The 27,779-nt window shown below is 34.8% G+C and overlaps 1 protein-coding gene and 1 pseudogene across 8 annotated transcripts in view; both read left to right on the forward strand.

Annotated features, from left to right (window-relative positions):
- Window positions 1-27,779, forward strand: part of CNOT4 (CCR4-NOT transcription complex subunit 4) — a 140,281-nt gene that overhangs the window by 21,227 nt on the left and 91,275 nt on the right. Inside the window, exon 2 of one of the 8 annotated variants that reach the window (XM_045855605.1) lies at window positions 18,230-18,350. The exons of the other annotated variants lie outside the window; for them this stretch is intronic. The gene's annotated coding sequence lies outside the window, so the exon portion shown is untranslated. The remainder of the gene's footprint in view (window positions 1-18,229; window positions 18,351-27,779) is intronic. 8 annotated transcript variants of the gene reach the window in all.
- LOC123829705 lies at window positions 14,599-26,517 on the forward strand (annotated as a pseudogene).

Here is a 27,779-nt window from a genome sequence, read left to right on the forward strand (position 1 = left end):
ATGATTGATTTTTGTGTATTAACCTTGTATCCTAACCTTGCAGAACTCACTTATTAATTCTAGGGGATTTTTTAATAGGTTTCTTGGTATTTTCTAGGTAGAAAGTCTTGTCATCAGTTTTTTTTCTTGTGTTCCAATCTGTTAGACTTATATTTCCTTTTCTGACTTTATTTGCTTGCTAGAGCTTCCATAACTGTGTTGAGTAAGATTGATGAGAACAGCCATTCATGGCTCATACTTGAGCTTAGGGGAGAAAGCATTAGTTTTCACTATTAGGTTGTAATGATTGCTGTGGGATTTTTATGGATGTTCTTTATCAAATTGAGGAAGTTCCCCTCTATTCTTAGTTTACTGAGAATTTTGTTGTAAATTTTGTCAAATGTTTTTTCTGTCAATTGATAGGATCGTGTAATTTTTCTTATCACTTTGATGTAGTAGATTACATAGCTTGCTTCGTTTATTTAAATATTTTTTATTGATTGATTTTAGGGAGAAAAAGGAAGGGGGGAGAGAAATATTGATCTGTTGTTCTACTTATTTACACATTAATTGGTTGATTCTTGCTTGTGCCTTGACTGGGATCGAACCCACAACCTTGGTACATAGGAACTATGCTCTAACCAACTGAGCTACCTGACCAGGGCTTGATTGATATTCAGATGTTGAATCAGCCTTGAAATCCCAATAATACTTTTATGCATTGCTGGGTTTATTTACTAATATTTTGTTCAGGATTTTGCATTTAAATTCATTGGTTTGAAGTTTTTGTTTTTGTTTTTGTTCTTTGGTACTGTGTTGTGTGTCTGGTTTTGGTGCCAGAGTGACATTGGCCTCATAAAATGACTTGGGAAGTATTTCTCCTCTTTTCTGGAAGAGGTAGTATAATAGTAGAATTAACCCTTTAAATTTTTGACAGAATTCTCCAGTAAAGCCATCTGGGCCAGGGGATTTCTTTTTCCTGAGTTTTCAAACTATGAATTCAGTTTATTTAATGGTTAAGACTATTCAAATTATCTGTTTCATTCTTTTTTTTTTTAGAAATTTTTTCATATCTGTATTAATTTTGCAGAGAGAGGAAGGGGTGTTAGAGAGAGAGAGAGAGAGAGAGAGGGAGAGGGAGCGGGAGAGGGAGAGGGAAAGAGAGAGAGAGAGGAAGAAACATCCATGAGAGAGAATCAGCAATTGGTTGTTTCCCATATGCACCCCAATTGGGGATCAAACCTGTAACCAAGGCAAGTGCCCTGGCCAGAGATTGAACCCTCAACCTGTTGGTGTATGGGACAGTGCTCTAACCTGCTGAGCCACCCAACCTGGGCTTATCTGTTTCATCTTGATTGAGTTTGGGTAATGTGTGGTTTCTGAAGAATTGGTCCATTTGTTCTAAGTTGTTGAATTTTGAGTATCAAGTTATTCTTAGTATTTCCTTATTGTCCTTTTAGTGTTTGTGGAATCTGTACTGGTAATCTGTTTCATTCTCATATTTATGATTCCTGAGTTTTCCCTTTTTATCTTTGTCAGTCTTACTAGAGGTTTACTAATTTAAATATTCATTATGAAGAACCAGCTTTTTTTAAATTAATTTTTTTCTCTTTCAGTTTTATTGATCTCTGCCCTTTATTTTTTCTTTCCTTCTACTTGCTTTGAGTTTATTTTCCTCTTCTTTTTGTAGTTTCTTGATGTAGAAGCTAAGATTATTGATACAAGACCTTTCTATCCTGGCTAGGTAGTCCAGCTGGTTAGAGTATTGTTCTGATATGCCAAGTCTGCAGGTTTGGTCTCCGGTCAGGGTAGATACATTAATCAACCAGTGAATGCATGAACGAGTGGAACAACAAATTGATCTCTCTCTCCCCTCTCCTCCCTCTTCCTCTCTCTCTAAAAATAAATAAATGAATTAAAAGAAAAAAAGACCTTCCTTTGTCTCTGATGAGAGCATTTTTAATGCTATAAATTTTCCTCTAGGTACTGCTTTAGCTGCATTTGACAAATTTTAATATGTTGTATTTTCATTTTTCTTAGCTCTGTGTATTGTAAATTTTTCTTTGAGACTTCCTGTTTGGTGCATGGACTATTCATGAGTATGTTGTTAAATTTCCAAGTGTGTGGAGTTCTATTGAATTCTAGTTGGAATCCATTATGGTCAGAGAATACTCTCTCTATGCAACTTTCCCTCTGCTTGCTGTACCATCTGTTCTATTTGGTTCATGTTCCTTATGATTGGTTTGTGCAGCATCATTGGCAATTGCTTTCTTTTTATTCTCATTTCTTCCCCATAGAATTCTTTATTTCTTGTAATTTCTTTACTTTCATGTCTCACTTGACATTTTCTATAGTTTTACACAAAATTTAATATTCTTTTTTCTAAACACTAACTAGTTTTTATCTTGGCAGTGTAATTTGTGCTTACAGTAGTGACAAATTGACCTTGAAATTTTACTAGTACAAGGTGAAATATCATGGTATGTTTTTGCTATTCTTTCAAAAGGTACCCACATAGTATGATTCCCTGGATGAACTTTGCAAAATAGAAATTATATCCTCACCTTTAACGGGAACCTTATCAACAAAACAGACAAGCAAAATATAACCAAAGACATTGGAATTGAGAACAGGCTGACAGTGACCAGAGGGGAGAGGGGAGGGAATTTTAGGGGAAAAGGGGAAGGGTTTGCAGAAACAAGTATAAAGGACACATGGACAAAAACAAGGGGGGAGAGGTGGAAACAGGAGGGAGGGGGGAGGGTTGGTTGTGGGGTGGGCTGGGGTGGGGGTAAAAGGCAGAAAACTACTTGAACAACAATTAAAATAAAAAAACAAACTGATTTGGAATTCAAAAAAAAAAGAAATTATACGCTAAGCATATTGCTTGGCTGTACATGGGAAGCAGATTTGTGTTGTCACTGCACCTCACAGGACACAGGATGAACACCTTGGTTCTAATATAGGGCTGATACCAGGTGTTTAATGAAGAAGTATGATAGGAATTGTCAGAAAAAGGTTAAAGGATGTGGACAGGATTGATTTGTGTGGCTTCGTGTAAAGATAATACTTGAATGAGTGGCAGGTGGAGTGGGAAAGGACTTTGAAGTGAAACTGGAGAACAGTATCTCTATGAGTTGACTGGACCAAATGAGCATGACCTGTAGGAAGGAGAGTGTGGAGGACGTTCTATGAGGCTGTAGGGCCGTGCAGTGCTCCAGAGGCAGTCTCAGAGAGAGGGTTGCTGAGCACGGAGAAAGTATTTAAATTTGAGCAGGAGGTAATAGCTGATTTAAAAGTTCTTAATCTGTAGAGTGACTTAAAGGATGAATTTAAAGCATTAACATAACTGGGAGCTTGCTAGAAATGCAAAATTTAATACTTTACCGCAGACCTAGAGAATCAGAAGCTTCATTTTAAACAAGATACTCATGATTTGTATGCATGATCAGGTTTGAGAAGCACTGGTCTGAGGGAAGTTATTCCAACAAACTGTGTGCAGATTGGATTCTAGAGGAAAGAGATTTCACTTAGAAAATTATATTCATTATCCAGTTGAATTGGAGATGAAAGGTCATTAACTTAAGAGAAAGTTAATAAAAAGGAATTATAAGCAATAGGAATTAATGACCAGGGTCTAGAGAATGCAGGAGAGTGCTGAATGGAAGATTGTGATCAAATTTTGGAACTGGGCAACTGAAAAACGGGTGGGTCCTTGACAGGAAATAAAAAGCCTAGGTGGCATAAAAAAGCTGTGATTATTTTTTACTCCCCACCAGAACTTTTGTTAACAGAAAATCAGCATGGTAATAACACTGGAGAAAATCTTTTAAAAAATCAATGAAAAAACCTCAAAATTCCTAAACCCTAAAATAAGTAGTATTTTCATTTTTTTCATGTTATCTTGATTTTATTAATTTGTGAAATTGTTTTTACATTGTTCTTATTAGTATAGAGCTATTTCTTATAATTAAAAAAAAATAACAGTGATTCCAGTATTTCCATTTTAGATTGGTAAGGATTTAAATGTTTGGTTCTGATCTTAGAGTACATACTGGTGCAGTTTTGTAAAGGACAATTTGGCAATGTCGTCAAAGCTAAAAATTACACATACTGTGCCTGATCCAGCCATTTAATTTCTAGGAATTTGTTCTACAAATATAGTGCTTCTAGGACAATTAATCTGTGTGTTAAATTGTCAGCTTTACCAGTTCGGAGTATCAGTGTGTTCAGGAACATATTTTTCTAATGCACTTGTATAAAATTGCATTATCATGGAAGAACTTTTCAGTTTATTCTGATTTAATTAATCCTTTGAAAAATTATTTTGTTTTATCCAGCATCTTCTGATACCTCACAATCTTTTCAAAAGTTATTTTATGATTTTTTTTAGCATTTCGTATTTTTAGGATTTTTTTTGTCAATTTCAAAGTCTATATATCAAAAAAAAACATCCTTGCTTTGGATGTTTTTGACTAAAATTTGCAGTTATTTATATTGGGTGAAATTACTTTAATGCTTTTAAGGGTTTTTTTTTTTTATGCAATTTGGTTGTACTAACAACTGTAAACCTACTTTTATCTCCCCCTGTATGTACATGTAACATCATCATTATTCATTCATCTGTTGAAGGACAGCTAAGCTGCTTCCTTATCTTGGCTATTGCTAGTAATGCTGCAATCAACATTGAGGTATATGCATTCTTTAGAATTAGTGTTTCGGGTTTCTTCAGGTAAATTCCCAGAAGTGGAATCTCTGAAACATAAGGCAGTTCCATTTTTAAGTTTTTTAAAGATTTTATTTATTTTTAGAGAGAGGGGGAGGGAGGGAGAAAGGGAGAGAAGCATTGATGTGAGGGAGAAACATCAATTCGTTGCTTCTTGTACTGTTTGGGGACCGAACCCACAACCCAGGCAAGTGTCCTGACCTGGAGTCTAACTGGTAACCTTTCGCTTTGCAGAACAACACCAACACCAGTGAGCCACACCAGTCAGCGCCCATTTTTAAACTTTTGAGGTAACTCCCTACTGCTTTCCATAGTGGCTGCTCCAGTCTGCATTCCAACCAACAGTGCATGAAGGTTCCCTTTCATCCGCATCCTTGTCAACACTTGTTTGTTGACTTATTGATGATACCCATTCTGACAGGTGTGAGATGATATCTCATAGCGTTTTTGATTTCATTTACTTGATGATTAGTAATGTAGGGCATCTTTTCATGTCTCTTGGCCATCTTTATGTCTCTGGAGAAATGTCTGTTCAGGTCCTCTGCCTATTTTTTTAATTGGATTTTTTTGGGTGGTGTTAAGTTGTATGAGTTCCTTATATATTTTGGATATTAATCCCTTATCAAATATATCATTGGTGAATTATCTTCTTCCATTCAGTAAATTAGCTTTTTGTTTTGTTGATGGTTTCCTTTGCTGTGCAAAATTATTTTTAGTTTGATATAGTTCCATTTGTTTGCTTTTCTTTTATTCTCCTTGCTCAAGGAGAGAAAATTTAAAAAATGTTATTGAGATCAGTGTTAAAGAGTTTACTGCTTATATTTTCTTTTAGGAGTTTTATGGTTATAGGTGTTACCTGTAAGTGTTTAATCCATTTTGAGTTTATTTTTGTATATGGTGGAATAAAATGTCCAACATCATTTTTTTTGCATGTGTCCAGTTTTCTCAACACCACATTTTGAAGAGACTGTCTTTGCCTCCATTGTATATTCTTGTCTCCTCTGATGTAGATTAATTGACTGTATAAAGGTGGATTTATTTTTGGGTTCTCTATTCTATTTTGTTTATCTATATATCTATTTTTATGTCAGCACTACAGTTTTGATTTTTGTAACTTTGTAGTATAGTTTGACATTAGAGGGCATGATACCTCCCACTTTGTTCTTTTTCAAGATTTCCTTGGTTATTTGGCATCTTTTGTGGCTTCATATAAATTTTAGAAATAGTTTAATTCTGAGAACAATTCCATTTATTTGTATCTTGTTCAATTTCTTTCTTCAGTGTCTATAGTTTTCAGAATATAGGTGTTTCATCTCTTTCGTTAAATTTATTTCTAGGTTTTTTATGCTTTTTGATGTAATTGTAAATGAGATTGTCTTGTTAATTTCTCCTTTGAATGTTTGTGGTGTATAGAAATGTAACAGATTTCTGTATATTGATTCTGTGTCCCACACCTTTACTGAATTTATTTATTCTAGTAGATTTTTTTTGGTGGAGTCTTTATGGTTTTGTATGTATAGTATCTTGTCATTTGTAAATAATGAGAGTTTTATTTCTTCAGACTCAGATACCTTTTTGTTTATTTTTCTTGTCTGACTGTGGCTAGGACTTTCAATACTATCTTGAATAGAAGTGATAGTGGACATCCTTGTCATTTTTTTCTGTTTTTCATCATTGAGTATGATATTAGCTGTCAGTTTGTTATAAATAGTATTTATTATGTTGATATTTTCCTTCTGTATCATTTACTGAGAAGTTTTATCATCAAAGGATGTTGAATTTTGTCACGTGCTTTTTCTGCATCAATTGAGATGATCATGTGGTTTTTACACTTTATTTTGTTAATGTGATGTATCAAGTTCATTAATTGATGGGTGTTAAACCATCCTTTCATCTCTTTGGCATTAATCCCACTTGGTCATGGTGTATAATTCTTTTAATGCACTGTTTATTCTGATTTCCTAATATTTTATTGAGAATTTTTACACCTATGTTCAAGAATATTGGCTATTAATTTTCTTTTTTTGTATGACCTCTTTGGTTTTGGTATTAGGGTAATGCTGGCTTTATAGAATGAGTTTGGATGTAGTCCTTCCTCTTCAGTTTTTTGAAATAGATTAAAGATAATATTAATTCTTTGAATGTTTGGTAGAATTCACCTGTGAAGCTGTCTGGTCCTAGACTTTTGTTAGAAGTTTTTTGATTACTACTTAAATGTTTTTGCTAGTAGTCAGTCTGTTTAGAGTTTGTATTTCTTTCTGGTTCAGTCTTGGAAGATTATATAGTTCTAGAAATTTATTCATTTCCTTTAGATTATCAAATTTCTTGGCATTTAATTTTAATATTCTTTAATAATTCTTTTTGCTTTTGTGGTATCACATGTAACCACTTCATTTATGGTTTCATTTACTTGGGCTCTCTTTCTCAATGAATTTGGCTAAGGGTTTGTTCATTTTGTTTATCTTTTCAAAGAATCAGCTCTTAGTTTTACTGTTTTTTCTTTTCCTCTTGTCTCTTTGATTTCTATTTTATTTTTGCTTTAATCTTGACTGTCTTTTTTTCTTTTCTGTTTACTTTTTTTTCCCTTTTTTGTTTTTGTTGCTTGTTTAAGTGTAAACTTAGGTTGTTTATTTGGGATTTTTTTCATTTGTCGAGGTAGGCTCATATAGCTATTAACTTCCCTCTTGGAACTGCTCTTTCTGTATCCTATACATTTTTAAAAGTTGTGTTTTTATTTTTATTTGTTTCAAGATACAATTTAATTTCTTGTTTGATATCCTCTTTGATCCATTGGTTGTTCAGTAGGATGTTATTTGCTCTCCTTGTATTTGTGTTTTTTTCAGTAGTAGTTTTCTAGTTTCATGCCATTGTGGTCAGAAAAGATACTTGATAGGATTTCAGCCTTCTTGAATTTATTGAGACTTTGTGGCCTAATATGTGATCTGACCTGGACAGTGTTCCTAGCTGAAGTGTTGTATTGATGTTTTATTAAGTTGATCTGGACTAATATGACATTGAAGACCATTATTTCCCTACTGATTTTCTGCCTAGATGTTTCATCCATTGATGTGAGTGGGTTATTAAAATCTCCTACTGTTATTTTATTACTATGGACTTCTTTCTTTATGTCCACTAATCGTTGCTTTATATATTTAGGTGCTCCTGTGTTGGGTACGTTGATACTTAGGATTGTTATATCCTCTTCTTGGATTGACCACTTGATAATTATGTAATGACCTTTTTTGTCTTCTTAAAATTTTTAACATTTTTTTCTTTTAAAGTCTGTTTTGTCTGAAAGGAGTATTGTTACCCCAGCTTTCTTTTCATCACTAGCTGCATGGAATATCTTTTTTCAATCCTTCACTTTCAGTCTGTATGTCTTTTGATTTGAAGTGGGTCTCTTGTGAGCAGCAGACAGATGTGTCATGGCTTTTAGTCCATTCAGCCACCCTTTGTCTTCCTACTGGAACATTTAGCCTATTTACGTACATTCAGAGTAATTATGGGTATTTATTTATTGTTTTTTGGTTGATTTTATAGTTCTTTCTTCCTTTTTTCCTTCTTGATCTCTTTCCTTATGGTTTACAGTTTTTCTTTATTGTTTTGTCTGGGTTTTTTCTCATTCTTTGTGTATATATTTTTGTAGGTTTTTGGTTTGTGGTTACCATGTGGCTTATGTATATCATCCTATACCTATAGCAGTCATTTTAAGCTCATCGGTATTTAAGTTCAAATGTATTCTATAAGGACTGCAGTTTTACTCCCTATTCCATGCTTTATGTTATTAATGTCATGTTTTAGATCTTTTTGTCTTGTGTATCTTCTAACTACTTATTGTAGTGTAAGTTAAGTTTGATGCTTTTTTAAATCCTCACCTGAGAACTTTTTTTTCATTGTCTGGTACACACCTAGACTGGGAATGGAACCCTCAACCTAGGTATGTACCTTGACTGGGAATCGAACTCTCAGCCTACAGTTATAGGATGATGCTCCAACCAACTGATCCATACCGGCCAGGGCAAGTTTGAAACTTTTTTCTTTTGACCTTTGTAGTAGCATTTTAAATGTCTAATTTGTTGTCTTTATTAAATACTTGGTTTTTACTTGTACAGGTTTCTCCTTTGTTATATTCTCCTTTTACCAGTCATGGCCTTTCCTTTTCTGTTCAAAGAAGAGTGTTTAACATTTCATGTAAAGCTGGTTTAATGGTGATAAACTCTTTTAGTTTTTGCTTGTGTGGGTATTTCTCCGATTTTGATGTCTAAGTAGAGCAATAGTTTACCTTTTTAACTGAGTATCATTTTAACCCAGCAGATGTATTTTTCCCTCCAAGGATATTGGGAATACAACCCTTTTAATTAGTCATGCCAGCATTAATGGATTTTAATCAGATTATCTTCTGTAGAAAACTACATTAAATCATTTAAGATTATTGGTTAGTTAGCCACATCATGACATTAAACTTTTTCAGACTTTTTTTCCAGTATTTTTTTTACTCATTGTTTTTACTAGGATCGATTCTTTTTCTTTCACATTTAGAATGAACATTTAATTTGGTTAGACTTTGTTTGTAATTAACTTTGCAGATTATAGCTTTGGTACTTGTTAGTTTTTATTTGAACTTGCCTCTACCAAATTCAGTTTGTCTACATATGGTACATCGAGATTTTGTCTACGAGATTTGACTTATCAGTTTTTAAACAGCAGCATATTTTACCAGGTAGAGTTTTAGTCATGGTCTATTTAATTTTGTTGATTAACAATGCCATTCGAATTCTTACACATTAGAAAAAAGACTGATGTTTTTGTTCTTCGCTAATCCATAAGAAAATTGTAAGCTGTTTCTCTTTGTATTATAAAACTGCTATGTCTAATGTCACATACAGTGAGTCTCAGAATTCTTCTTTCAATTCTCTTGTTTTTCATTTGCCTTCATCCTGAAGTACTGGTTGGCCTCTTTTATTTTGGAGGCTTCCTCTTCCAGTGATGAGGTTTTAAAATGCAGTATTCTTTTTGCACGTGACGTATCTATATCTTTGTTAAAGTTTTGTTCTGTAGTTGACATTGGTTTTTCTATCACATAGTTAACACCTGTGGAGTATAGCAAGACAATTTATTGGGTGTTGGAAATACAGATCTTTATACCAACCTGAACCAGACCTCAGCCTGTTCAAATTGACTGCTAAATTGTATTAACTGCACTCTCAAGAGCTAGGCAAGTTGAAATACCTTACGTTGCTTTTAGTTAAATTATTTTGAGAGAGAGGAGAAGGGAAGGAGAAAGAGGGAGAGAAACATTAATATATGAGAGAAATATTGATCAGTTGCCTCTCACACCTAGGCGTGTACCCCAACCTGGCGAACTGGCGACCTTGACGTTCATGGCAGGACGCCCCACCCACTGAGCCAGGGCAGTCAGGGCTAGGAAGATGTTAACTCTTAACCAGAGCCTTGGTTATGCAACCTTCTATGCACTATATTAATGTTTTGAATTGAAGCCTATTTAAAAATTAAGATTGGTTATTAGCATAATGAAACAGAGTATTCCTGGAAGGAAAGTCATAGAGGACTATTGTACTCTTGGAACAGAGAAGTTCTTTTGTCTTGTGTCCCCCTCGCCTCTGAATAGAATAATACACCACTTTCATCCTGCAGTGTGACAGTCACTGTGCTTACATTTCTCTGTATGTCTGCTCAGTTCAGTCAATTAAAAACTTACTGTTTATTTCTCTGCCAAGTTAGGAATGCCACAATATATTTTGCAGGAAAGTGAACAAAAACTTTTTGTCATGTTTTAATAGTTTTTCTTGTTTATTCAGCCAAAAATATTAGCGTAGCCCTCCTTTTCCTTACTGTTTTTAAATATAGTTTTTAAAGTGTAAGTAATTTAAGATAAATTTAGAAATATTTTCAAGTAATCTTTTAAATTAAGCATTTCACTGGTTTATGTGTTAGAAAACAAGAAATACTTAATAGGTTAAATGAAATTTTTATGTACTTTTCCATTTATGACACATTAGGACTCTTATTCAAACCTTCAAATCAACAAATTTCATTAAAACCTGGTTCTAAGGCAGGTTCATCATTCTTTTTCAAAAAATGTCAATGAGAAATTGTAATTGCATCTTTTAAAAGATTTTTAATTCTTGCCCTGGCTGCTGTGGCTCAGTGGATTGATCTCCAGCTTGTGAACCAAAGGTTCGCTGGTTCGATTCCCAGTCAGAGCACACGCCTGGGTTGCAGGCCAGGTCTCCAGTAGGGGGCACATGAGAGGCAACCACACATTGATGTTTCTTTCCCCCACTCTCTCACTCGCTTTCCCTCTGTCTAAAAATAAATAAATAAAATCTTAAAAAAATATTTTAAACTCTTGTTTAGAGTTTTTATAATTTGCGAGGTGTGTACTTAAGGGTTTTTTGTTGTTGTTGTTCTTTAATTTCTTTTGGAGCCAGTCATCTTTTAGGGCTAGTTTGGAAAGGTTGCTTAATTGCTGTAAGATGCTTTCTGCTATGACCTAGTTGTTGTGAGGAACATTTAATGCAATATATAGGAAGATCTTGTTTGGCCAGTAAGTGTGCCTCCCAACTCTGCTAGGTGTAGGGATACTGCCTTAGAGGCACTAGCATGCAGGTAGCTGAGTGACAAAATTATCATATATAGTCATATAGTTATAAGCAGTGCAGTTCATTGTGTGCCCAGGAGCTGAACAAATGGAATACAGAGAAGGAAAAGAATCATCAATGACTTACTTTCAAGACTGTTTTCTACCTTTAACTTCGTTTATCTCTCCATGAATTTACTTCCTCTAATACAATTTATCAGATCCCTTTAAAAGTAGTTTTTAACAGGATCCTTTCATAGGTTCTTATCTACATTTTTAGTGCTAGTTTCCAAGGTGCTGCGTCTAGGCATGTGTTACAACTTTTGTAATAGTAATTGTAAAATATTCTCTAGTTTAATAATGTGGATTTTTTTTTTTAGGAATCTCACATTTTACAAGACCGCTGTCTTATGAAGACCCTTATAACAAAATTTTCTTTAAAATATCAAGCTTTTTCTTTCTTCCGTAATTTGAGTGGTGTCTCTGGCTTTGAATGCATGTGACTTACTATCAACCAGAATCTCTTTTCTCTATTCCCAGTCTGCTGACTAAAGGTTTGCTTGTAATACAGGATGATTGTCCTGAATATATTAGGATTTAGACTTCTACGGCATGTGTTAGAAGACTTCCCTCCCTCTCTTTCCTCACTCTTCCACCTGTGCTTTGCTTCCTTCTAAGTCTACACCACCAGCTGAATCGTGATCCGAACTCTCTAACAAAAGGAGAATATTTTGGGTCACATAAATGAGAAAGGCCAGGCAGTAGTATCATTCAGTCTCAAAGCTTTAAATACTAAATGTGTGTCAGTTAAAAATTTATATTTCATCAGCTCTCATGTCTCTGAACTCTAGATATGTTTATTCAAGTGATTCCCCATACATAGAAAAGTGCTTTGTACATATTAGATGCTCAATAAATATTTTGATCAAGGAATGAATGTTCTTGGGTATCCTGGGAGTCATGTTGGGAGTCATCTTTGAAACCTCCTTCTCTTCCCTGTTCAAAATCCATTTTATCCTCGTGCCAGAATATTTCTCAAACTTGTTCACTTTTCTCAGTCTCTGCTGTCATTATGTTGTTTTTCTCTCCAGACACTCTCGAGTGTCTTTTGTGGTCTTCTTATGCATCTTTTTTTCCATGCCCTTCTCTTAGTAAAAGGTAAATTTTTAAAAAGTAAGGTAAAAATTTGTGATATTAGTAGTGAGGCATGGGGTTCAGTGACTGATGTACAGTGAACTACATACTGCCTTGCTGTAAGGAGAAAGTAGAAAATACAGTAATGTTTATTGTAAATCAAAGTTCACAGAAAGAATGGATACAAAAATTCGAGGAAAAATTTCTAGTGGAGTTATTTCTGGTTTGCTTGAGAATGGGAAAATATATTATTCCATTGCTTTCAGTCTACAAATTAAGTACACAAAATATAATCTTAATGTACACATGTCAAGTAATCTGTAACAACTTTATTTTTCTAAGGTAACAGATGATTTTAAAATATGTAAAGGAAATGAGAAAAAAATGTGCTGCATAATTCAGTTAGAGCACCAGCATTTATATTTATTTTTTTGCCATTGACTCTGTCCTTCCTGTATTTCCCTCTGGCATTCAGATTTTCCAGTAGTTTTACATCTTTAAAAAACGTTGACTCACAGTAGTGATGGGGAAAGTAGTGGCAGCGTGGAGTAGGCACACATGCACAATGGTTTGCACAGCTACGTTTAGAACGTTAGCTGACTTATTTTTAAATTTGAAGAACTTGAAATTTGCCTGTGTAAATAAAGGTCATGGAGCATATAGTAAATTTATTAGTCATTAATTTTTCTCTCCCAAACAACGAACATCATCATCATCATCAGTGCGTAATACTATATCTGATACATAGTAGGTACCTAATAGGATTTGCTGTTTCAAAACTGATGAGCTTAAGTTCCCTAGAAAATTCACAGATGGTGAAAAATAAATGTTACTAAACATGGAAAGTCTCAATCTTGGAAATGGAAATATGTTTAAGGGAGGAGTACGAGTTTCACCTAAATATCTAGTCTTTTAAGTTCTTCTTTTTTCCAATATGAATTTATTTCTTGTCTAGGCATTTAAGTGTAGTATATAAACCTGACCCATCCAGTGGTCTTTGTATTGTAGTAATATGCCATATTTTTGAGAGAGAGAGAGAATTTAAATTTCTGTTCTTTAAATTTTTAAAAAAGATTTTATTTATTTACTTTTAGAAAGGGGGAAGGGGAGGGACAATGAGAGGGACAGAAACATCAGTGTGTAAGGGATGTTTACATTGATCAGTTGCCTCTCACACTCACCCCTGACTGGGAACCTGGCCCACAACCCAGGCATGTACCCTGACTGGGGATTGAACCAGCGACCTTTCAGTTTGTAGGCTAGCACTCAATCCACTGAGCCACACCAGCCAGGGTGTTTTTAAATTTTTTTAAGTTTACTTTTGGTTACACAAGTAATGCATTTTTAGAAAATTCAAACTGTATAGACAAAGCAAAAGCCCCTCATAATTGAACCCCACTGCCTCTTCGGATCACCTGGAAAACTAACTCCTCAGGTCAGTGTGGCATGTATACTTTTGAGATTTTGTACGTACACACAAATATATACACTTTTAAAATTAATGTTTAAACTTCTGGTTTTCCTCAGGTGAGTTTTAGGAAGCTTTCTGCATTTTTCATCTGGTTTTATCTACTTATAGTATATAGTATTCTTGGTTTACCTAACCAAGTCCTATCCTTTTATTTAAAATTAACTTCATTGATTAAAACCAGAGATCAGCAGCTTAGAAAATAAAACCGATTTATTAAAAACTTGCTTTAATAGCCACGCTATTTCCAAATCATCTTTGACGATTTAGTGCTTCGGTAGCCATCTGATGTATGAAATACAGTGTGTATACAAAAAAGTACCTAGTAATTCAGTCTCTCCCCCAGTCTGAGTTAGTAAAGCTTCAAACTCTGTTATACCTTAGGAAGAACTTTAGCATGCAGTAACTTTTTTTTAAAACATTTCATCACTGTACTGGGATTGTGAGTGTTGAAGGCTAAAGACAAAATCCAGGTGATGGGCTTTGCCTGAGACAGTGTGTGAAAGGGGTTGATTGGAGGTGAACAAGGCCTCTGGCGAGATGGGCTGAGACAGTGGCAGGGGGACACTGGGTGTGTCACACCCGGGGATTCTTCAGGTGATGACACAGGGAGGGATGACCTGAGAGGGGGTCCCGCCCAAGGCTGTTGTGGGGAAGAGACAAACAACATAGACAGCCATAGCCTGGGCCATGAGAAGTCAGACTGGAGCCGGGGTGGGGACGGCGGATGACCCATGGAGAAGTTGCTCTCCGGGGGACATAGTCGTGTCAGGCAGTGGCTTTCAGAACGTCCGTCCTGGTGAGGTGAATGTAATACTGGGTGGGATGGGCAAATTAAGAGCCATTTATTAACATTAGATTTCAAAACATTGGGCTTTATTAAATAAAATAGTTTTCTTAAATTTTGGAATCATAAAATGTTGATTATCATTACATGTTTCCTAAGTAAGATTTAATTTTATTCCTATCATTCATTCACATATTACTTCATTTCTTTAAAATACTTTGTGGTTAACCATAGAAGGTTGAATGTAATCACTTTGCCTTTTTAGAATTTTAGAATCAGGGGAGATGTTAGAGATTTATCTAATACATCGCCTTCATCTCACAAAGAAGCCTTAGGCCCATAGAAAGACAGTAACTTGACCAACTTCTCAAAACCAGTTTTGTAAGAATTGGAACTGTAATCTAGATCTTCTGCTATACACACATTGTTTTCTGACCCTTTTCTAATATTGAGTCTAATTGAAATAGAGAATGTGCTCAATATTTCCATTTTTGAAGGTGTTCATTAGTAAGAAAATCTGCCAGAATCTCTGTTGGCCAAAAGTATTTTGCAAGAGTTAGAGTGAAGTTTCTTGTGAGAGAGTCTTAAGTCTTTGACTTAGTGACACATGGTTGATCATTATCCAGTCTTGTCTTCTTCCGTCTCTCTTTGCCATCTCCCCCTTCTGCTTTTTCTCTCAGAACGCAGACAGCAGGACTGGAAAGTAGACCTATTATACTAGACCAAAATAGGGAGATTGGACCTAGGTAGATAAGTCAAATTGGAGTAGGTTAATTATATTTTGTAACTTTCCATGCAGGTTCTGATGTTCCAACACCACTCACTAGAAACCAAAAGAACCAAAAATAGATTTTAGAAGTATCCCAGACTCAGTACCAAAGCTGGTAGTTTTATAAAGTTATTGAATTCTCTTTCCATTTGTTTTCCCACCTACCTCTGCAGAATTTTTTTCTATTTTTTAAAAACTTGTTTATCCTTTTTCAAGCATTGTTTGCTTAGGGGTTTTTTTTTTGTACAAAGGAACTTAAAATACAAAATGAATATACTGATAAGACAGATTTTCTTTTCAAAATTCTTTGAAATGTCACTGGTCTTTTCCTTATTGTTTAAATCTTAAGATTTGCAGAATCTCTTAAAAATATTTTACTGAAATCCCTGTTAAGACATAGTTACTTTTAAATACCATCTTTATTGTACTTATTCCACCTGTTGCTTCTAGGTAATATTTTATAGGGAAAGCAAGGATAGGCTGTGGGAAAAGATGGAGACAATTAAATGATGATATTTATTCCTGTAGCTATCAGTCATTATGTAGCTAGAGCTGGGAGTACAGCATTTGTTGGCAGTAGCCTTTCAAAGAGTTATGAATATTTGGTAACAGTAGTTAAAGAACCTTAGCAAAACCATGTATTCTTATAAGTACCATTAAAATTGTTCATGAATTGTTCACAGTCACCTTTATATAATTTTAGAATTTAAATTAAAAAGATTAATAATCTAGTCAGGGTAGGAGTTGGTGGTCTTATGGGAGATAAGAGATCATATGAAAATAAGTTGTTCTCTTAAAAATAACTAAGAATTAAACTTACCATACTATGGTCCAATAAAATATGGTGACTGGCACAAACCACCTAAAATTCTAGGGTAACTTTTTGTCTTCATGGTTTTTGTAGAACATGGTCTAGATCAAGGGTCACCATCTGCAGCCTACAGATTAAGTCCTTTTCCTAGACTGTTTTACAAGGTCCATGAACTAAGAATGGTTTTTATCGCCAAAGTCAAAAACAAAATGAAGCATATGCAACAAAGATTGTATGATTGGATGTGGACCTCATTGCCTAAAATTTTTACTGTCTGTTCTTTTTTCTCAATTTATTTACATTTTATTTTTTCAAGTTGACACATAAAATTTTTTTATTGTATTTTTTTCTACTATCTGACCTTTTAAGGAAAAATTTGTTGATCTCTAAGTAGAAAGAGAAGGTGCTAAATGGTTATATAGAACCATTTCAAGCCATTCAGAATTACAGTAAACGTAATAAAAATGAAGAAAATTACCACGGTTGGAACATTTGGTACAATTTTGTTTACAGTAGTAAGAAATTTGAAAAAATGTTTTAGGAACTGGGGACTGGTTAAATAGATTACAGGACAGCTGTGTTAGTAGAATACGAATGCAATGAGGGTCATCACCCTCGATTCATCTGAAGTGTTAATTTCACGAAGTGGGCCAGATCCCAGAACAGGGTGCGGCATGATCCTTTAAAAAACAGCAACAACAACAACAAACATATGTAATACGTAATTGATGTCTGTGTAGGTGCACACACATTTAAATATTAGAATATGGGATTGTGGGTAACATTTTTCAGAAAAGACTATTTATTTTTAGGGAGAGGGAAGGGAGGGACAAAGAGGGAGAGAAGCATCAGTAGGTTGCCTCTGGTATGCGTCCTGACCAGGAACTGAACGAGCAACCCAGGCATTGACCAGAAGGGAACCGGTGCCCTTTCGCTTTGCAGGACAGTGCCCGGCCGAGCCACACTGGTCAGGGCGACGTTTCTTTTCTACTTGTTGCTTTCTTGTAATCGCTGATTATTTTACAGTGAAATTAAATTTACTTCTTGTTATAGAAAAATCAGACTTGAAATAGAGTTTTAAGTCACAAAGAGAATAGTTATATTAATATGTGAAATGGTCTTGGAAGTATGGATACTACTTTGAAACCTAGAAGTTTTGGGAAAAATTAAAGAAAATAGAACTGCTGTTAAAATCCTCTTATGTATTATCCTCAGATATTCAATAGGCAGAACATGTAATAATGGCATTTCATTGGGCTATTCAAAGAACATAATAAAATTTTAAGATATTCCTAACTACTTGAAGTATCATGTATTATAGGAAACGTGCCTTACCACAAATCATTTGTTGGTGTCACCTACAGAGATAGAATTTTGACTTAGACCATAATAATCAAATTAAAATGGCATCTCTCCCTTCCCTTTCCTTTTTTCTTTTTCATTGTATTTTTTCCACTACCATTTAACCCCCTATACCCACTCCCACCTGCAGTCACCACCCTTTCCTTTTTCCTTCATGGTTTTTCCTTTCTATTCCTTTCCATAGTATATTATTGAATAAAATTTACGTGTAAAGTGAAGTATCAATCATTTGCATATATATACACACTGGTCTGCAAATGGTATACACCCAGATGAAGGTAAGGAACGTTACCATCACTCCAGGTCGTTTATTTGTCCCCTTTCCAGCCGGTACTACTGCCCCAGCTAGGAGCCAGTCATTCTGAGTTTTGTTTAGCTTTGTCCATTCTCAGACTTTGTATAATGGGATCATATGTACTCTTTTTTGTTTGACTCCTTGCACTCAACGTAATGATAATATTTTTATGGTTTATCAAATAGCATTTTGAATTAGTTTCTTTTCTGCTGTGAAGTAGGATTGAATTGTATGAATGTAGCACAATTTATCCACTCTGCTGTTGATGGACATTTAAATCATTTCCCTTTTTTGCAGGAGTGTGGGGAAGCAATTATGAATAATGCTGCTGTGAACACTCTTGTGCAGATCTTTTTGTGGGCATATGCACTCATTTTGCTTGGGAATATATCTAGGAGAGGAATTTCTGGATTTTAGGGTATGTGTGTTTAACTTTACTAGAAATTGCTAATTCCAAAAGTGGTTATCCCATTTTATATACCCTAATCAAAATGTGTCAGTTCTAGTTGCTTCATGTCCTAGGTTTATTGACCATAGTTATTCTGGTGATTGTGTAGTGATGTCTCCATCTAGTTTTGATTTGCGTTTCTTTGATGACCAGTAGCATTGAACACATTAAGTGCTTTTGTCCATTTGTGTAAATTATATTGTCTTTTATTACTGATGTGTAGAATTCTTTTTGTAGTTTGGGTATGACTTTTCTTTGTCGAATACATGTGTTGTGAATGTTTTCTGGCAATGTGTAGTTTACATTTTTACTTCATTAATAGTCATTTGGTGTGAAAAAGGCTTTAATTTTGATAAAGTTCATTTTACCAATTTTTAATTTTATGACTGTTGCATTTTATCTGGTTAGAATTCTTTTCCCTATTCCAAAATCATGAAGGTTAAGTATTTTACTAAATGTTCTTCTAAAAGCTTTATGTATATTCTCATTTTTAAATTGATTTATCCGTCCCTTTATTTTTTGCAGAAGTTCTTTAGTATTTGAGATAGTAGTCTTTTGTTAGCAATATATAATTTGGTACTCACATTTTTAACTCTGTGACTCATCTGACACTATTTATATGATGTTAGGTAGAGCTTCACTTTTTTATCCACACAGATATTCAGTTCTTCAATATCAGGCGTGGATAGATGTAACTTTCTCCATTGAAATTTTTTTGGTGTCTGTCCAAAAACTAAGTACCACAAATCCCAGCACTGCTTTAATTACTATAACTTTACAGTAAGTTTTGAAATCTGGTTAAATTCTCCAACCTTGTTTTTCAAGATTGCTAGGGTATTGTAAGTCCATATAAATTTTAGAATCAACTTTCCAACTTCTATTTTAAAAAGCCTATTTAGATTTTGATTGAGATTGCATTGAATGTATACATTAATTTGAGGACAGTTGATATCTTAAAAATACCAGGTCTTCCAATTCATAAACATTGTGTGTCTCTCCATTTATTGAGGTCTTTCGTTTTGTCAATATTTTGTGATTTAATGTAGCTATATTTCACATCTCTTATTGAATTTATTCCTAGGTATTTGATATTTTATTTGATATTATTATGAATGATAGTGTAGTTTTATTTTATGTCTTCATTGTATGTTACTAGTATTTAGAAATACAATGGAATTTTGTATGTTGTTTTTGTATCCATTGATCTTGCTAAATTCACTTCATAGTTCTAACAATTTTTCTACTCCTTTGGACTTTCTATATATGGAGTCATGTTATATGCAAATAGAGAGTACCATATTTTGCCATGTATAATGTGTACCCACATTTTTGACTCAAACTTTTAGGAAAAAAATCATTTTAATTTTTTAATCCAATTATTTATTTATATTTAGATACTTGTTTTCTGTATCATAAAGGAATTTTAGCATTTATTTTTGAACGTTATGGTACTAGAAATTTTATGTAACAAGTACAGAACACAAGAACAGATAAAGGTATATCAGGTACTACTCATGAATAATGTACACCCTTATTTTCCCTCAAAAATTCGGGCAAAAAGGTGCACATTATACACGGCAAAAATACGGTAGTTCTTTTCCAGTCTTTTCCTTTTTTTCCTCTTTCCCACCCTCTCCTTCTGACTCTCCCACCCCAAAACTTCCCCTCCCTCCCTACCCCCTTCCTTCTCTTTTTTCTCTTCTTTCCTGTCCTCTCCTCTCTCATCTCATGTGCCTCTTCTTTATTTTTCTTTCTTTGTCTTACTGCACTGGTTAGACCTTTAGTAAAAAGTGAAATAGGTAAGTTGAGGGCAGAGAGTTTTGACTTGTTCTTGGCTTCTGAAGAGAGTTTACCATCAGGTATGATCTTAACTGTAGGTTTTTTATAGATACTCTTTATCAGATTGGGAAAGTTTCTTTTTATTTCTAATTTGGGAGTTTTTATCATCAATAGATGTTACATTTTGTCAAATACCTTTTCTGTGTCTTTTGAGAGGAACATGATTCTTTTTATTCCATTAATGTAGTGAATTTTACTGATAGACTTTTGAATATTAAATCAATTTTGCATTCCTGGAATAATGACAGTCATGGTATAATTTCCTTTACTATGTTTGCTGTATTTTGTTTGTTAATTTTGAAAGAATTTTTGTGTCTGTGTTCATGAGGGTTCTTGTTTATTAATTTTCTCGTAATGTTTGTGTCAGGTTATACTAATAGAATATGTGGCCCCATAAAATGCCTTTGGTAGTATTTCGTCTTCCACTCTTCTCTAAAAGAGCTTGTATAAGTTTGCTATTATTTATTTTTTAAATATTTGGAGGATTCACCCATGAAGCCATCTGGGAAGGTTTTTAAATATAAATTAAATTATATTAACTTATAGATGACAATCTAGATTTTCTATTTATTCTTGGGTCACTTTTAGAAACTGGTGTTTTTACAGAATCTAGGCATTTCCTTTTAGTTAAATGCATTGGTGTATAGTTTGTAATATTCTCATTAATGTTTTTACTACTTATGTTACCTGTACTAAAATCCCCCTTTCATTACAGTGTTGGTAATTCATGTTTGTCTTCTAATTGTCTTTTGATTTGCTCTTTACCTATAATATTTCTTAATTAAAATTTTTTTAGTATTGGTAATAAATTCTGGAAAAATAGTAATTATAGCATCATATTTTACTCCTGATTTTAGTGAAATTCCTTTAACGTTCCATCATCAGAATGTATTGGGGTAGATATCCATTACCATGTTATAGGATAATCTTTGTATTCCAAGTTTAAGGAATTTTATAAGGACAAGATATTGGGTTTTATTAAGTAACTTTAGTATTTCTTGAGATGGACAGCTTTTTGTTTGGACCATTAGAGTTGATAAATAATACTTTCTATCATGAAGTCCTTATACTTCTAGGAAAACTACTTAGTTCGTTTAATCTGGTTGAATTAACCTTATACTTAGAATTTTTGTATTTATATTTTCATGTGAATGATCTGTAGGGTTTTTTACTCAGATTTTGGTGTTAGGCTTATGATCTAGTTCCCTCGTTTGCTTCCCCGCCCTCTTGCTCTCTGATCCTTCACTACAGTTTCAAGCACCTACTACATGCAGAGCACTATGTACTTATCCTTGTTCCTTAGTGTAAGGCGAATTTATTTGTCTCTGTTTTGGAGACTAGATCTTATAAATCTAATTTTGCTACTTGAGCACATTTTTTTTTTCACCTAATTAAGTTGTAGTGTGGGTTGTTAATCATACACTTCAGTCTAGTTATTCTGCTTGGCTAATGTATTTTTCTATACTCCTATTGCTTTAAAGCAGGATTTTCTTTTTTTAAAAAAATTTGTATATGTTCAAGTTTCTAGAAGTATTACAGGTGTTACAATTTACCATAGTTTTTGCCTAGTCCCAAAATATTGGTGAATAAGTGCATGTACAATGCAAGTGTAAACCACTGTCAAAGCTTAGACACTTCTACTTGTAAGTGTGGTGACTTTGTTTATAGTTATCTAAAGCTTGTTATTATACAAACACATTATTACTATCACCAGCCTGATTCTTGGGTTAATAGGGCGGGGACCTCCACTACACTGTAGTTTTTACAGTCATTCTAATTGAAGGTAATGGTTGCATATTTCTCCATAAGATCACGACTGGATTGAAAAAATGATGTGGAAATTGTAACTGGTTAAATGGTGCTTAATGTTTTATTTTGGTCATTTTTTAAATTCTCTTCTTTCCATCCTTCTGCCTTTGTATTTTTCTTTATTCATATTTAATTTTTATTATTACTCCTTTTGGCACTTCCAGTATTTTTTTCTTTTGAAACTGTAGCCAATTCTAGATTTGTAGGAAATTTTCTCACTCTTTGTATTTTTATATACAAATAGTATGGTTATTTAGAAGTTTACTGAGGTCTTCAACATCAGGAACATTTTGTAAATGTTTAATAAGTGTCGATTAACATCATTGGGGACAATTTTACTTAATACTTTAACATATATTATTCAGAATGGTGTTGGATTTTTTGTAGTTGTCATATGGTAGGTATTTCACATCAGTGTTTCTCAGATACTGTATTTATTTCCTAAATTTGGTCTAGTTGGAAAATGAGCCTGTTCCACAGTTTAACTCAAGTTTGTGAAATTTTATATTACAGTTTTAAGATACAGAAAGAATTTTTTATGTATATTAACATAGTGCTAGGAGTTTCTCATGGCATGGTAAGGGTCAGCTCTGCGGGACCAGTAAAAGTAAGTGCTTAGAGCAGAGAGAAACCATTTGCCTAATACGATGCTAAAAAGATTTCCCCCAAGAGACAGTTAAGAGAAACAGATTTGGAGGAAATCTAACATGTAGACTCATACGCAGATTTGCGAGGCTTCCCTGTTAATTTAGAGCAGGGGTTCCTGCTATTTGTTTTTGTAAGTCCTAAGTATGTTTTTACATATTGCAGTGGTTAAAAAAATAAAGAAGAGAAATATTTTTGACATGAGAATATTAAAGGAAATTCACATTTCAAAGTCTATAGATAAAGTTTTATTGGAACACAGCCACACATTTATATAGGTATTGTCATAAGTGCCTTTGCATTTCAGCATGAGTTGTGTGATTGCAAGTGTGTATGTCCCACAGAGTATAAAATGTTTGGTATATGGCCCTTTACCAAAAAATATCAGCTGACGCCTGGTTTAGAGCCTCTTATTTAGTTAATGTGTTTTCCATTCCACAGTTAAGGAACCAGAATATCCTTCATTTCCTCAGAATTTGCATGTACATACATTTTAGTCATTTTTTTTAAAACCTATAGATTTAAATTCCATGAAGCCATTTGAAATATATAATTATTTAAATAGACCATTTTGGCTGTTAATAATGACTATTTTTTTTCTAAATTGCTTCACTTATTGTTGATCATGGATTTTTATTTTAAAGCATGTGTACAGAGTATACGTATATGCAATTTAGCGATTAATAATACAGGCACTTCAGAGACCCAGCCTTTGAGTTGGTTGAATAGGTTTACATTGTTATATGGATTTGAAGCTTTTTAAAAGCATCATTCTTTATGACATGTGACAGTGGCCTTTTGTTTATAAAATATTTTATTGTTTAAAACATTTAGATACATATATTCTCTTTGAGACTGCCCACAGAAATATAGTTAGCTTAACATTTTCTGCTTGAAACTAGTTCATAGGAATAAATAGTTGTACATGTAACAGAGAATTCTGAAGTGTGTACTACTTTTACTTGGCTTTATAGTGTAAAACCATTATCATTCTGGATTTTACTGAGTCACAATAGAAGCAAAACACACATGTAGAAATGGAAGAACAAACCAAAATGAAACAGTAATTTTTGTCTTGTTTTTATGAGAATTAATAGCTATCATTTCTGTATGTAGGCCTCTTAAAAATCTTAATTAATATTTTAATTTTATCCCACATAGGCTACATGGTAATGTGTCTAGAAATCAGTATAGTATTGATAGTATTGATAGTTCTAGGTAGAATTTATAATAAGCTTGATTCTTGTGTTTGTTTAGCATTAATATTTAAAATACACTTCTTTTTCATTAAAAAATCACTATCCAGGTACCTCTTATCTTTCCTTCTTCATGAACCCTGTCTTACTCTACCCTCCCATGTACACTCAGCCAAAAATTTGAAAAGATGGCCTTCCTTATTAGTCAGTGCTTGCCCTGCAGCAGAGAGACCAGAGTAGTGATAGTACGAAAAACTTAGGGGTAGATGGATTGGAACTGATCTTGGTAGAAGAGGAGCATTTGTTTGGAAGCTTGTAGTCTGGGATCAGAGTTTAAGAGGTTATAGAATCTTAAGTGACTGGGAGACAGATTTAAGTTTCTAAAGAAGTCACATTTAACCATGTTAATAAACCTTAATTTTAAACAAAATTGTGAGAGGATGAGACTGGCCCTTGCTCTCTAGTATTTCTCTTTGGATTACTTTTTTTCTACCTTACATGTTACTACTTGTGTATTATAAATTAATGTAGAGAAGCATCTCTAAGGGACTGAGTTTTAAGTCCAGAGTGACTAGGAGAGTTTTAGCTTTTGATGTCTGGAGGCATTTGTTGCAGATAGGTCTCTGGGTGAGTCCTCAAAAACCTTAAGATAGGCTTACCTTTCTGCCATGCATGTTTTCCCTAATAAGATGCGTTTTTTTTGTTGGTTTGTTTGGTTTTGTTTTGCCGAATTGAAAAACACGTTGATGGCCCTGGCTGGTGTGGCTCAGTGAAAAGCACATAGATGTAGGCAGCTTCTGCTGACAACCTGTACAAGTATGGTAAAGAGCTAATTAGTACACTAATTAGTCTCTGCTTTGATTTTGTGCAATTTGATTTTTATCTTATTCATAATACTATCATAATCAGGCTTAGCCTTGAATTTTTTAAACTCCTAGCCTTCTTCTGAGAGAGCATCAACTGATGGGAAACAGGTTGATGCAGATTCTTTAATTATACATTCAAAAGATTTTTTAATCTCTTCATTTTATTCTTTTCATTTTTTTATTGTACTTGATTTTTAACTAACTTCAAGTAGTCTTTCCCATTAGAGATGTAAATGTTCATTTTCTAAAAATTGGAAGGTAGGGGAAAATAAAAGGAAAAAACTGCTCATAGCCACCCTACTAGAAAAAGAGAAAAACTAATGCTCTACTGGTATATTTCTTTTGAGTCAGTCTTCTGTGTACCCTTTTCCCCACAGTTGTGAGAACCTATGATTTGCTATTTACATTTGCCCATGGTGCAGTGTTGAACATAGTAGACGCAATATTTGCACTCAGAAGATTCAGAGTTTAATATCCTTAAAAAGTTATTTTTGAAAATTAATTTGATCTTACAGAATAAATGGATAATCATAGGAAAGGCTCAAGTTTCCAGTTCATTCTATTTCCTTCACTGTTTTTGTAGATATAACCACTATTGCCAGCTTGTTTATAACTTTTTCTATGGCTTTGCATATGTAATTATATTTGTATATATAGAAGATATCTGGTTTCTTTTTTTAATATAAAAATGTTATACAGTGACTGCAGTTAGCTTTTTTCCTTCAATACGTTTGTATGTACAGATTCACCTTTGTTCATTTTATTGATATACCATAATTTTGCCATTTCCTATTGGCATATTTCTGGTTTCTTGCTGTTAACAAACAGTGCTGGAGTTTTTGTATTTGTCTGCTCATTAAAATGTGCAACTGTTTCTCTAGGAAAGATACAGGGAAGTGGAATTAGTGGGTCATAGTGAACATTGAAATTGAATCATTCATATTGCTGTCACAGTTGGAACTTACAGCAGTTATCCTGTATCACTCCTGTTCCAACTTATATGTGGATATTGTTTAACATTTTATTTTATCCTTGCGAAATCCAACAAATTGTGTTACTTTATGTAGCTCCACCCTTGACATTGGAGTTGGGGGTGTTGTCTGGCGATGGGGGACTCTGTAGAGACCCAGATTCCCTCCGCTCACCATAGGCAACTGCCAGGCAGAGTACAGCCTGCATCTGTGTCTGCCCCACCACCCACCTCTGGTCCGTGCCACTTCGATCCTGCTGCTTCTTGGCCTTTCTGGCCTGGGCCTTGGTGGCTTCCTCCTCACTCACAGGACTGGCCTACGCAATGCTGAAGTCCCTCAGGACTGGGTCTCCTTCTTGCGATCTTTTGGCCAGCTGATCTTGTGTCCTGTGGCATGCATCCCACATTGTCGGCTTGCTGACCACCTTGAACTTTGGAGATGGTCCAAACAGGGACAAAATCCATGTCTCAAGCCAAGGTCCTGGGTAGCCATCTGGTATTGAAAGGTTCTTTTGCAGGAGAGCTCGTCTTCATTTTACAGCCAGGGTACCACAGAAAGGATCCCAGGAACCTGCCTGTATTTTAGTGCTGCTCCAGGACTCTTGGCTGCCAGCCAGCTGTCTATATCCTGCTTAAAGAAGGGAGCAGGAAATGCCACCCTGAGATCTAGGATGGCTGCTCACCCTGGAGGAGCTGGCTCTAGGCTGCTGGGTTTGGGCTTCTCCCTCCTCTTTGGTGGCATTCTCTGCTTTTTCACTGCTGTGTGTGTCCACCTGCATGGGGAGCCCTACTGGTCTGGATCCCGGCTTTGAGGACTCTGGCCTAGAACCTGTCTTGTTCTCAGTGCTCGGCTTGCTGGAGACAGGAAATGAGGCACTGGGATTCCAGGCTAAGAGGCTATGACTTGACACTGCAGGCTGTGGAGGCCACTGGTGCTGGGTGGAGGAGAGAGACCAGCCTTTCTTAGATTTGAGCAGACTGGGGGAGGGGTACTCTGTGGCCCCAGGCAGATCCTGGGCTCCTGAGGCCATCCGGATTGGGACCGGTACTCTTTCCTCAATTTCTGCAGCCCTTGCATTCCCCCAGGGGCTCTCTCACCTGCTGTTTGTTGTTTTTTTAAACTTTCTTTCTCTCTGGGTGTGAATCAACTTCTTGAGCCTTGGCTCTGAGTTGGAAGAGATGTTAGCAAAAGTGGAGAGCTGGAATTGGGGTGGGGAGTGGTAAGGGGAAAAATAAAACGATATTTTGCCTGATGTTGCCCAGTGTGTGTATTAGGAATTGGATTGAGGTGGGAATTACAGAGTATACTGGTTTGGGAGGTTTGGAGGACTTTTTGTTGCTGACTCTTAATTTGGGACACAGGTTGTGGAAGGGCTTGGGTTCCCGCAGTTATTCTCACGGTTGTCCCTTGTCTTCGGAAAACACCTGGTTTTGATCCCAGCTCCGTCACCATATGCCTATGAAATAAAATCAATAATTTCAGCTATTCGAGAGAGTCAGATGGGTTTGGTCATGAGAATGCTTTGAAAAAAATTTAATGGAAAAAAGGAGAACATTTCAAGTACCTCAGAGGACCCCCTCACCCCCAAAATACTTCAGGTTCATAATGCTCTCCCTTTCACCCAGAGACATTCACTGTCCTGATTGGTATCTGTCATTTTCTGTGCATCCCTAAAATACAGTCTTTGTAAGTTCAATACTGTTGAAATTTACATAAATGCAATTATATTCTTTTTTGCTTTCTTTGTTCAACATTATGTATGTGAGGTATTTTGTGTAGCTATAGTTCTTAATTTTTATACAACCATCATTTCTTTAAATATTTTTCCTTTTCCTTTCTTCTTCTTCCAATATTCCCACTATGTGTATATTGATACACTTAATGGTGTTTTACATTTCTGAAGCTTTGCTCATCTTTCTTTTTTCTTTTCCCCCGCCTGTGGACTGCATACTGTCCGTTGAGCTGCTTCCTCCTGTCTCACTCATTCATTCTCTCGCCGGTGGAAACACACCGTTGCGCCCCTCCAGTGACTTTTAGTCGTACTTTCCAACTCCAGAATTTCCACTTCTCTTT

Source organism: Phyllostomus hastatus, unplaced genomic scaffold (assembly GCF_019186645.2).
Source record: "Phyllostomus hastatus isolate PE091 unplaced genomic scaffold, TTU_PhHast_1.1 phas_scaffold_114, whole genome shotgun sequence".
Classification (NCBI taxonomy): Eukaryota; Metazoa; Chordata; class Mammalia; order Chiroptera; family Phyllostomidae; genus Phyllostomus; species Phyllostomus hastatus.